General features: G+C 52.9%; 1 protein-coding gene across 1 annotated transcript in view; it reads right to left on the bottom strand.

Annotated features, from left to right (window-relative positions):
* LOC137439147 (dipeptidyl peptidase 2) overlaps positions 1-12,897 on the bottom strand; it is a 68,189-nt gene that overhangs the window by 17,865 nt on the left and 37,427 nt on the right. The gene's annotated exons all lie outside the window — the stretch shown is intronic.

Genomic DNA, 12,897 nt, shown 5'->3' with positions numbered 1-12,897 from the left:
CACGCATGCCAGCATCGATACACCAACCCACGAGTGCTCTGTGGCCTTACGGCCTTTAATAATGTGCAGAGCACCCCATCCAAGCACCAAAAGCACCACCCCAAGCACCAATCGGTGCAGTCACCATTGTTCATTAAAATAAAAACAACAACCCCTAACCCTGCAGGTGTCTCTTGCTCTTCGTGTGGTGCACTTGGCCTTCTGGCTTCTTTAAAAATAAAGAAAGGCGCCAACCGCGTCCATTTCTTTATTGTGGCCGTCAGGGGGCCAACTATTAGTGGTTCACCTGTATGGCATAGGTGCCACGTTGACCCATAGGTCCATCCATGGGTGGTGCTTGGCCGCAAAAGAACTGCGGTCCATTGTGGGTGGCCACAAACATTGCGGTCCATATGGTGTATCGATCCAGGCAGCAAGCAGCGAAAGTGCAGGCCCACAACTGCGGAGCCAGCACCTCTCTCTCCTCTCTCTCTGCCCCAAAGCCAGATCCTCGGAGGTGGGAGACAAAAGAAGAAAACAAGTGAGTAAGGTGGTAAGGGCGCAAAAGTGCACGCAATATAAGATGATGCACACTGGGGGCACATGGGAACCAGGTGAGACAGGTACATTCCTACCGTACGCCCCCCCCCCCCAACCAGGTAACCTACATGGCCCCTCCCTTACCCCTTACTGTATCCACAAAACACAACACTACCCATAAACATCTACTTTACAAATCAACAAACGTCCCTACTGTCTTCCCCGTTCCTCCCATAAACCAAATTCGTCTTCTCTCCCTCCTAACCAATCAAATTTGCCATTTTCAACTTTCATCAAAATTTGTCATCACCAATTCATCATCAGTCCCTCCTAAGGAGGGAGAGATGGAATCACCCCAATGTCTCATCCACGTCGTGATGCGTCTCACAAATCCTCACAGCAATTCTCATTTCCTGCAACAGAACAAAGAAAACACAGGTGTGGAGTCATCATCACCACAGGTAAGTGGCTGCGTATGGTGCGACAGGTTCATCAATCCTAACTATTTCCTAAATGACTTTAACAACTTTACACTACCCGGGGTCTTTCTCCTGCCAAACCATTGGCCCTCTTACACTATGGGTTCTAAAAACCAATTCCCATTGAGCAAACTGTGGTGCTTTTCAATTTGAGGTCTCACTCCCCCGATTCATCTCCCGGTGCCCTCGCACAATTTCTGGGCTGTGGCGTGTACCTCTCCCAGCGGGTCTACCCACCTGCACACCCCCACCACTGCAGTTGCCTCCGAGCTTACCTGCTCCTTACCCTAACCTAACTACCTGGGGAAGGCCCTCTGGCGCTCTCCCCACTCGGTGCCCTCTCTGGCACTGGGCTGCCCGATCCACACCCGGGATCCTCAGGCACCCACTCACAACTACCGGCTCCCAGAGCCCACCTGCGACCTCACCTGGCCGACATCCTCACAGTGGTGGAGTGCCCAACCAACTACACACACTAACAGGCTACACGCCCAGCCATTTCCACAACACTAATGCACCCATCCACAATACCATTCTGCAACCGCACCACAAATGCCAATATCCAACCACAATTTACCTATACCCTCTACCTAACACTTACACTACCCGCCCCGGGTATCCGTGATGGGGGTCCACTCTTCCCCCATCCACACCTTCGCACCATGCACACCACTCCGTACCACTTACTCCAACTCTCTCCACACACCTGTACTTGCACACCTGTGCTCTCACTCTTGGTGCCGCCTGCACCCTTCTCTCCCCAAGCGCATTCGCGCTGATCCACAACACTCATTACTCACACACTGCTCCACACACCTGTCCAGTTGCACACCTGTGCAATCACACCTGTTCCATCCTCACACAGCATCATCTCATCTAACTACTCCCCTCTGAAACTTGCGCTTCCCAGTCGTCCCTTTAAACTATTGCGCTCCCACGTCATTATCATCCATACTAATCTACCTGCGTCCCCACTACAGGTATCAGTCACTAACTAAACTTAACGTCACCTAATGTCATCTTCGCTAGATCCCTACAATATAACCTAACCCACCCGGGCTAGTTTTCACTGCCATACACCCCATAATCTATTGCTCCTTTGCCCCTCTATATGGAAAGGGTGGCAAGGATGCCACCCTTACCCACCGGGCCCATCGCTCCTTAATCCCCCAGTCCTCTGGCACAAATAAGCCCCCCTTATTCAGAGGTACTGGGTCCCGCCTCGGCATCTAAAGCCGAGGCAATCCACGGGGGCGCCTGCTCGCCGGTGTAAGGCCTTATCCGGTCGGCGTGGACGATCCGAGGGAGGGCTCGTGGCCCCATTTTGATCTTAATGACCACGTCACAGATTTGCGACAGGACGACTCCTGGGCCTTGCCAGGGGGAGGTGAGCTTTGGGCACCTTCCCTTCCGCCTCCAGGGATTAAAGAACCAAATCTTCATCCCCGGAGCGTATTGACTCCCCTGGCTCCGGTCGTCGTACCTGCGCTTCATCTTTTCCCCCGCCAGATGGAGTTGGCGGCGGGCGAAGGCATGGACTAGCTCCATGCCTTCCTCTAGGTGACGTGCGTACCCCTCCCTCGGCGGGTTAACCACTGTGTCTGGCACGGGACCGCATAGCAAGTCGGCGGGAGCCCGTAACTCCCGCCCATACATAAGCAACGCTGGACTGCATGCGGTGGCCCCGTGCTGGCTGGTTCGGTAGGCCATAAGCAAATAAGGGAGATGTTCGTCCCAGTCATCCTGACGGGTGGCGGTGAACAGTGCCAGTTGTTGGATTAGAGTTCGGTTAAATCTTTCCACCATCCCGTCAGATTGAGGTCTTAAAGGCGTTGTTCTGGTTTTCCGAATTGACAGGAGACTGCACACATCTTTTAGCAATTTGCTCTCAAAATTTCGTCCCTGGTCGGTGTGCAACTCCTGTGGAATCCCATGCCGGCACACAAATCCTTCCACGAAGGCCTGCGCTACCACCCCTGCTTCTTGGTTGGGGAGGGCGTAGGCCTCCGGCCACTTGGTGAAGTAGTCCATCACAACGAGGATGTACTTATTACCTAGGCGGGTGCGGGGTAGTGGGCCTAGGATATCCATGGCCACCCGCTCTAGGGGGGCCCCCACCTGGTGTAATTGAAGGGGGGCCCTCATCCTCTGTGCTGGTCCCTTTTTGGCAGTACAGGCGTCGCATCTCCGACACCAGTCCTGTATGTCGCGCCCCATATTCACCCAATAAAACCTCCGGCGTACCCGCGATATTGTCTTTGTCCTGCCCAAATGGCCGCCGGAGCGGGTACCATGCACCTGTTGCAATATGACGTTCTTGAATTTGTCAGGGACTATCACCAGCCAGGAAGTTCTATCAGAGGGAACCTCCACCCACTTGCGATACAAGATGTTATCCTTCAATTCCAGGGTCTGCCACTGAGCCCAATATGCCTTTGTTTGTGCCCCGAGGGGGGTGACCTCTTCCCCCTTTGGTCTTTGCCCCAATTTGACCCAATTGAACACTGGCCCCAGGACAGGATCCTCCTGCTGGGCCGTGCTCCATGCCAAAGTTCCGAATTCCTCATCTGCGGTTAGTGGCAAAATTGGCCCTCTCACCCGGGTTGCCCGGACAACGAGGGTCGGGTCCGAATCGCCCAATTGTTCCCTCTCCTCGTGTCTCGCACAAAATTTGCAGTTTTCCCCCAGACAAGGACGCCGAGAGAGTGCGTCCGCATTACCATGGGCCTTCCCAGCCCTATGGGCCACATCAAAATCGTACTGCTGCAACTTTTCCAACCACCTTGCAATTTGGCCCTCTGGTTCCTTGAACCGAAGGAGCCATTGCAAGGAGGAATGGTCAGTTCTAACCAAAAATTTCCGCCCGTACAAGTACGGGTGGAAATGGTTCATGGCAGCCAGCATAGCCAATAACTCTTTGCGAGTGACGCAATAATTTCTCTCGGGCCTACTTAAGGCCCGACTATAATAACCAATCACTCTCTCCACGCCCTCCTGTGTCTGAGACAAAACTGCGCCCAATCCTTCCTGGCTCGCATCCGTGTCCAGGGTAAATGCCCCGTTGCTAGTGGGGTACGCTAGAAGGGGTGCGGATGTCAGACACCCCTTCAATTTTTGGAAGGCCTCGTGGCACTCCCGTGTCCAATTAAATCGCGTCCCCTTCTCCGTAAGCCGGTGGAGGGGACGGGCCAACTCCGCAAATTTCGCCACAAAGCGCCGGTAGTAGGAGCAGAGTCCCAAAAATCCCCGCACCTCTTTGATGGTACGTGGTGCGGGCCACTCCTCTACCGCTTTAATTTTGTCTGGGTCCGTTTTTACCCCCTCGCGGCCGATCACGTGACCTAGATAGGCCACCTCTCTTGCAAACAAAGTGCACTTACTCGGGTTCAGCTTCAACCCTGCCTGTCTGAGGCACCCGAACACCTGGTCCAAATTAGCTACTGCCTGGGGGAACGTTTGGGCATGTACCAGGACGTCATCCAGGTACACCAGGCATGATTGCCATGGCATGCCGCCTAGTACATGCTCCATCAATCTTTCAAAGGTGGCGGGGGCGTTACACAAACCAAACGGCATCACAGTAAACTGATACAGTCCCTTACCTGTGGAAAATGCCGTTTTCTCCTTCCCTGCCCTATCCATCTCCACCTGCCAATACCCACTCTTGAGGTCCAAAGTCGAGAACCAATTTGAGCCCGCAACGGCATCGAGGGTGTCATCAATTCTTGGCAGGGGATATGAGTCCTTGAGTGTCACGTTGTTTAGCTGGCGATAGTCCACGCAGAACCGCGTGGTCCCATCCTTCTTTTTGACCAGCACAACAGGTGACATCCAAGGACTTCCCGAGGGCTCGATCACACCTGCGTCGAGCATTTTTTCAACCTGCTCGTCAGCTTCCGCCCTCTTGCTCCAAGGGAGCCGTCGGGCGGCCTGACGAATAGGCCGGGCCTCACCGGTGTGGATCTGATGTTTCACCAGGCCCGTACGTCCAATATCCTCGGTGGACAGGGAGAAGAGGTCCAAATGGGACCCAACCAGTTTGTGTAAGGCATCCCTCTGGGTACCTCCCAACTCTACGCTACTACGATTTACCATCTCGCAAATGGGATCGGGCCAATTCCTACTTCTTATTGAAGGCTCCCCCCGGGGTCGGCTCGGCTGGACGTTCTCGCCCCTCACTGTCGCGACTTCCTCAACTGGGGTGCAGCCAGCTACCCTCGTGCCCCTTACTATAGTGCGTGGTTCTGTACTCATATTTATTACTCGGACGGCCACTACCGGTCCGTCCGTTTTTACAAGGGTGCGGCCCACGATTAAACCCGGTATGGACTGCGCTGCCACCGGTTCGACCAGGCCGCAGGACTCCTGCCATGTTGGGTGAGCTGCCCACCGGGCCGGCACTATCGCCTCGGCCCTTGGGGGGATGGTCACGGCCTCGGAAGCCTCCAGCTCCGCTCTCTCGGCCGTGCTCACTCCCCCTAACGGCAGCTCTTCTACTCCCACCTGCAGGATCCCCCGGCACAAGTCGATTTTACAACCGCTGGCAGTCAACAAATCCAACCCTATTAAACATGGGTCGCACACCTCCGCCACCCAAACATCTATCTCCCTCCTTACCGACCCTAACTTGAGGGTCACAGAACCACGCCCTATGATCGGGGCCGTTACCCCGGTAGCAAGTTGCAAACTATAATTTTGCAGGCGCTGGATCTTATCCCAGCCACCTGCGCTCGAATCAAGGACCACAGGGCTGATGATCGTGGCGCTAGCTCCTGTGTCCACCACGGCGTCTACCCCCACGCCGGCAATTTTGCATCTGATTGTCAGGCTACCGGTTCCAATTTGGCCACAATAAATGACCTGTCGCGTCAATGAGGGCTCTCCTCCATCCTCTTCTGCCGAACACCGCCCTACGTGCCCGACACCTTCTAGTTTCCCGGGGTCTGGCGGGGGGGTGTCTGGTGTCGGCTAACCCGCTCCCCCCTGGGTGGAGTTGAGGACCTCAACCGCCGGGGATCATCCCGGCGCGCGGCTCGACAGTGCCGCGCCAGGTGACCCAGACGGTTGCAGGTATAGCACCTCACCTGATAAGGTGCTTGCCTCCGGAATTCCAAATTTCCCCCCCTGTAGGTCCGAATTGGATTACCCGCTCGTGGTCCACCGCGGGCCACCTCCGGGGCCGCCTGCCATGGTCCAGGTCCCGCCAGGCGCTGGTCCACCAGCCTCCGGACCATGCCCGCCAGGTCAGGACCCACGTCGGGGGCGGGCCCCCTAAGGGGTCCGCCCTCCATCGGGGGTCCCACCTGGCGGACCGCCATTGCGAGACGCTCGCCCCCCCCGGGCCAGGGGCCTCGCTGCTTCCCAACGGGCCGCAGCGTCAGCCGCCTGGCTCAGAGTCTGCGGGCGCCACATGGCGAGCTGTTGCCGGAGCTCAATGTCCGGGAGGGCCTGGATAAAATGGTCCAGCGCCAGGCTTTCCCGGGAATCCGCTGCCATGCTAGCATGTGCGATCCCCACTGCGCGGCGAATGTCGTGGGCAAGTTCCCCGATGGCTTCCTGGGGCTTGCGCTTTCGCAGCGCGAGCTGAGCTTTAACAAGCTCGCTCTGCTGTTCAATGCCGAATCGATTAATTAGGGCGTCGCGGAGGGCTGGCAGGGTGAGAGCACCCGCTGGTAATGCCGTCAGCACCTCCGCCGCCGCGCCGCGCAATGCGGCCACCAGGTGTACTCCACCTTCGTCCCCACCCCAACCGTTGCCCTTACACACACAGTCGAACTGCGCCAGGTACGCGCGTAGATCACTCTTGCCGTCATACGGCGCGAGTGGGACCTTGTGGGACCACCTCGTATGCGAGTCGTTGCCCGCCTGCCGGACCCCGTGCGTCGCCCCTTGCGGGGTCAGCGCGGGGCCGAACCGGCCGGGCCCCCACAGTACATTACCCCCAAGGGGCTCTCGTGCCTCCCCGGTCCCTCCAACAACTACCCCTGTTGGTGTCGATGCATGGGTCACACCTCCGCAACCCGCTACCCATTCCATACCACCACAACCTTGCTCACCCACACCTCGCACCTCTCGTTCCATACCCTCCGGACCAGCCATACACCTCACTCGTGGCCTCTCACGAACATCCGGGTCTATCTCGACCCCCAAGCTTATTAAATCACCTGGCGCATCATACGCACGACCATATTGGTCACCACTTACACCGGGTCCTCTTTCTCTTCGCTTCTCCTCCATCACCTGCGAATCCCTCATCCGGTTAATGAGCACATCATCACGATCCGAACACAGACTTTGGACCAATTCTTTTACTTCCTCCTTTATCTCTTTCTTATCCTCTCTCCGTCGCTTCTTAATTTCGCTCACCCCTTCTTCCACTTCTTCTAATTCTTCTAATTTCTGCTTCACCTCCTTCATCTCTTCGTGCGCCCCTTTAAGTTCTTCCTCTAACTCCACTTTATTTTTTTCTATGTGCTCCCGCACCTCCCGCTCTTTAACCTCCATCACCTCTACCACCTTGTCCATTTTCCTCGTCAGGTCCTCACGTACCATCTGACATTCCCTCTTGGCACCAGTAGTGAGTTTAGGACCTCCCCATACCTCCTCCCATCTTCCCCATGAAACAACAACTACAACAACGGCGTGCGGGGAGTGTGCGTCCTCACACCGGCTTGGTTAGCCGCCATTGACCATGCGCTCCGACGGGGTTACCACGAAGGGGCTCACTGTCAGCTCCTCGTCAAGGGCGGAGCCCGGTAACCCCCCGCACCCAATAAGAAGGGCGGACCGATTCCATCTGGGGCGGAGCTAACGAGCCGAGGGCGTGTCACTCCCCGCCGGATATACGCAGCCACTGACCGGACGTGACGTGAGATGCGCCTCAGCCACGAAAGAGAACCAGACGCCACCTCCGAGCGCTGTGAGACCTCCCGCATCTCTGGACCGGACCGGGTCGATTCTGTCCCTGAGCCAAGAGTGCACCTTGAGCCATCGACTACCCGCCTTTCCTTGCCATCAATCCCCGTGTGAGTCAGTCTTGTCCCGTTTATCTGTCGTCTGTCGGGGCTAAGATAAGACCGTGTTTAAGTGCCCACCTTTCTATGCTGTCTCTCTTGTCTTTGTAATCTAACCTTCCGCAATATTATAACCTCCTCCGGAGGTCTTGAGAACCGTACCCCTGGTGTCGTGTCATTTTAACCCAGCCGTTGTGTCCTTTCCATCATTGATTTAGCATAGCGCGACTTAGTCAACGTTCGAGTATAATCGGGTAACTTGTGCGAACACGGCGGCCATTCCGCTCGGCCCACCATAACATCAAAGTCGTGTCCGCCAGGTCCTCATGTACCGTCTGACACTCTTTTTTAATTACCCCTACGTCCTTTTTCATCTCCTTCTGTGTCGATTTTAAACCCTCTATTACCGCTGTGTTCTTCTTTACCTGTCCCCCAACTCCTTTTGTCCCACTGTCAGTTGTTCTACTCCCAGCGTCAACTCCTCTATACCCCCTTGCAATTTTACAGTCCCCTTTCTCACCTCCTTCTCCATGCGCTCCTTACAGTGCCTCACCTCCTCGCGCACTCCTCCGACCTCCTCACTCACACCTCTTCTGATCTCCTCTCCCATCACTTGCATCTCCTGCCCAGATGCCACCCTCATCTGCTCCATTTCCTCCCTGTGAGCATCCAGTTTGGTTTCTACCCCCATTCTGACCCCCTCTATCTGCTGCCCCATTTGTTTAACTTCCCTTTCCGCTTGGTCCCTCATGTCCCTCAATTTGCCTTCCATACTGTTTTCTAACCCCTCTAACCCTTTTTGCATCCCTTCCATTTGATTCTCTTGAGCGGCCATTCTGTTTTCTACCCCCATTAACCCATTTCTCACCTCTTTTATCCCGTTGTCTAACCCCTCAAAATTATTGTCTAACTTCCCAAATTTCTTGTCTAACTCCTCAAAATTATTGTCTAACTTCCCAAATTTCTTGTCTAACCCCTCACCGGTACCCCTCGCTTCGTCCCTCATTACCCCCATTTGGTTTCCCAACCGCTCACTATCAGCCCTCATTCCCACCATTTGGTCTCCCATTCGTTCCATAAGGGCCCTCATTTGCAGGAGGAAAAGGTTCGAATCCACCAGCGGCGCTACCACGGTCGCGGGCGTGGTCGCCGTGGCCATGTGCGAGGCGCCATTTTGCGCGCCCGCAACGTCGGGCGCAACGACGCTATTTTGTGCGTCTGCTACCCTCACTGCTTCGCTCTCCTCATGTCCCTCAATTTGGTCCTGGATCGACCCTGCCTCACTCTCCTCTACCGGACCCCAGCCGACTTGGTCTGCCATCGCGCGACTTTCAAAATTCGGGTTTTTATATTTTGTAAAACACAATCAAATTTCGCCGTTATAATTTCGAGCGCGGGAAACGCGCTCCGGATCGAATTCTACTTCCCGACACCAAAATGTTACCCTAATGGTACAATTGGTGTTCCAAAATTTGGGCCTAACTGAATTTAGTCCCAGGTCCGAATCCAACTCCTCGACACCAAATGTTAGACGCGGTTGTGGATGTTGGTTTACCGAGCGGTTTGGTATGACCGCGTCTGCACAGTTTACCCGGTTATACTCGAACGTTGGCCGAGTCGCGCTACGCTAGATCAATGAAGGAAAGGACACAACGGCTAGGTTAAATGACACGACACCAGGGGTACAGTTCTCAAGGCCTCCGGAGGAGGTTATATTAGTTCGGAACGTTTAGATTACAGGGATGAGAGAGACAGCATAGAAAGATAGGCACTTAATTACGGTCTTAATAGTAACCCCGACAGACGACAGATAAACGGGACAAAACTGACTCACACGGGGATTGATGGCAAGGAAGGCAGGTAGTCGATGGCTCAAGGTGCACTCTTGGCTCAGGGACAGAATCGACCCGGTCCGGTCCAGAGATGCGGGAGGTCTCACTGCGCTCGGAGGTCGCGACTGGTTCTTCTTCGTGGCTGGGGCGCATCTGACGTCACGTCCGGTCAGTCGCTGCGTATATCCGGCGGGGAGTGACACGCCCTCGGCTCGTTAGCGCCGCCCCAGATGGAATCGGCCCGTTGCTTCTTATTGGGTGCGGGGGTTACCGGGCTCCGCCCTTGACGAGGAGCTGACAGCCAGCCCCTTCGTGGTAACCCCGTGGGCGCACATGGCAATGGCGGCTAACCAAGCCGGTGTGAGGACGCACACTCCCCGCACGCCGTTGTTGTAGTTGTTGTTGTTTCATGGGGAAGATGGGAGGAGGTATGGGGAGGTCCTAAACTCACTACTGGTGCCATACAATCACATTCTGGTGCAACGAAGAGTCAGAATTAATGGAAACGAGTCCTTAACTGACAGACTAAGAATAACTAGCAAGATGTCCGAAAGTTGTCTACGTGAGATGCGGTGGACCTGGGCACGACATTTAATGGGGGAAAAAGGGGAAGGTCGGTTCTACAGAGTGTTATTTACAGGCAATGGGACTAGGGAATGGGGGATTGGGGATAGTTGGGGGGTATTGGGGAAATAGGGGAATATTTACAAGCGGATATGGATGGAGGCCAAATCCCATATCCGCAACAATATATATTGTTACAGAATCCAGGGGACGGCACTCCCCTTACCGAGGGGGTTTAATCCCCTCGTCTTTTTAAGCTGGCCGTCCGACCGGTCCTGGTACTTGTAACGCTCCTTTGCGAGGTGGGATTGATCAGGGTTATTGGTCAAGGTGTTCTCCCGAATACCTTCACCAATCCCTCCGCAAAACAGGGAGACAAGTACCGCTCGAAACCACGGACAAGATGGTATTTGCCGAGCGGGTTAGCAGTCCACGGTTCGAGCCGTTAGCAAAGACTAACCCGATTCATAAGCGTTGGCCGAAATCGCGCCACAGGAACTCAATTGGGAAATCACTAAAGCGCTCGGATGAGAATGAAAACCCAAGAATAAGGAGGAACAGAGATTTATTATTATTTACAACGAACCAAAGAAGGAAGAAGAACGAAGTTATTTACAGAAAAAGAACAGAAGACACAGTGCAATCCTTTTACACGCTTACTTATACCCAGACAGGACAACACAAACAGACTCACGAATAGGGAATTGCAGGTAGGATTGGCTGGAGGGAGAAGAAGGTGGGACCACAGGGCTGGAGGGAGAAGAAGGTTCGATCCCATACAGGACGGCAGGGCTGGTATGGAGGCGAGCGGCCGCCGACTGCGCGCTCGGGTCCACACAGCAAGGTTTGCTCGAAGCAGTACGTCAGAGCTGCACGTGGCTGGGGGCTGTTGAAACGGCGTCTCTCCCTCGTACCTCCGCAGGTTGCGCGTCTCTCAGGCCTCGTACGTCCTCTGCCTCATGCGTCCTCTTTCAACAGAAACGCAACCTCACCTCTCCACAGAATTTCTCTGGTGGGGGCTTCCCGTAACGGGTTATATAGCCACGCCCTGGAACCTTCACGAACCTGCCCGATGTTTCTGGTTACGCCCTACCAAGCCATGCCCATCGATTCCTGGTTGGTCGTAAGGGCTTTCTGGCTCCACCTTTTGATGACGATGGGTGGGCCACGCCCTTCTTCTCCGAGCTGACCGCGTGCGTAATGGAGTCTGAATGCTGCTGGAAATGTAGGCGCACGCTGCTGGCAATGTAGTTTCGGGGCAATTGAAAGGGGGATCTATCTTATTTGATTTGGTGCAACGTAAGATCGACTAGTGGGAACATAGCCTTAACTAGAAAACAGAATAAGGATATAACTATAGAGAGGTTCTATGATTGGCTATGTGCTTGTACATGGACTAGCTGAGGTGCACTTATTTCAATTAACAGCCAATTAAGGGGAAATGTACACAGGGGTTATTTATAAGGGATTTTAATACTAAATTTGATAAAGTGAAGGTTCTAAAAACTGCAACAATATATATATATATATATATATATATATATATATATATATATATATATATATATATATATATATATATATATAGAATATATAGAAGATTAAAAACACCTCAGCCACAAAACACGAAATTAAAAAACGCCTCACAGCCACGAAATTAAAAACACCTCACAGCCACGTGATTTAAAAACACCTCAGCCACGAAATTAAAAACACCTCAGCCACGTGATTTAAAAACACCTCAGCCACAAAATTAAAAACACCTCACAGCCACGTGATTTAAAAACACCTCACCACCACGTCATTTTACACCTCACCACCACATGATTCAAAACCACCACATTATTAAAAACACTTCACAACCACGGAAACAAAAGTTTCAGGGAGTAGTTCAGTGACAACAGACACTGCCCAGATATGTAGATATATAGACAAACCAGAATTATTTATTTGGTCTGGGAAGCCCATGCGAGGTTTCTTCTTCTTTAGCCTCTCACAACCTGAGGTGAATATGCGATCTTTTTTTTAAAAGTTGGAATTTTGCCAAATCTGTTTTATTCGTTTGTTAATATACCTCAGCCATTGACAAATCTGGAACGAAGTCTTTACAACTTCATCAAATACTGACACCGCGAATGACATTCGCCGAGGTAAATGTTGATATCTCTTCTGAGTTAAAAAAAACAAACAAAAAAAAAGTGTTAAAGCATCATACGTATCAAACGATACATTTTATGAAACGGGGAAATGTAATACACACTTGTGGTTTTAAAATGAAAGAATGTCTTTATTAGAAAGAAAAAAATGAACATTGAAGGCGCTGCTAAAAAAAATACACCGCTCTAACGTATAACCACGAGTTTAAACTACATTTACAACAAATATGAAAACTATTTTCATATCACAATGTTAAATATAGAATATATAGAAGATAATGTAAAAAAAAATGAGCCCAATCTTCCAATGGCAAACAATCCTTCAAAAAATTCC

The sequence above is a fragment of the Myxine glutinosa genome, chromosome 13 (assembly GCF_964187855.1).
Source record: "Myxine glutinosa chromosome 13, kmMyxGlut1.1, whole genome shotgun sequence".
NCBI classification, from domain to species: domain Eukaryota; kingdom Metazoa; phylum Chordata; class Myxini; order Myxiniformes; family Myxinidae; genus Myxine; species Myxine glutinosa.
Note: the sequence above shows the minus strand (reverse complement) of the source record. Positions and strands in the feature narration are given on the sequence as shown.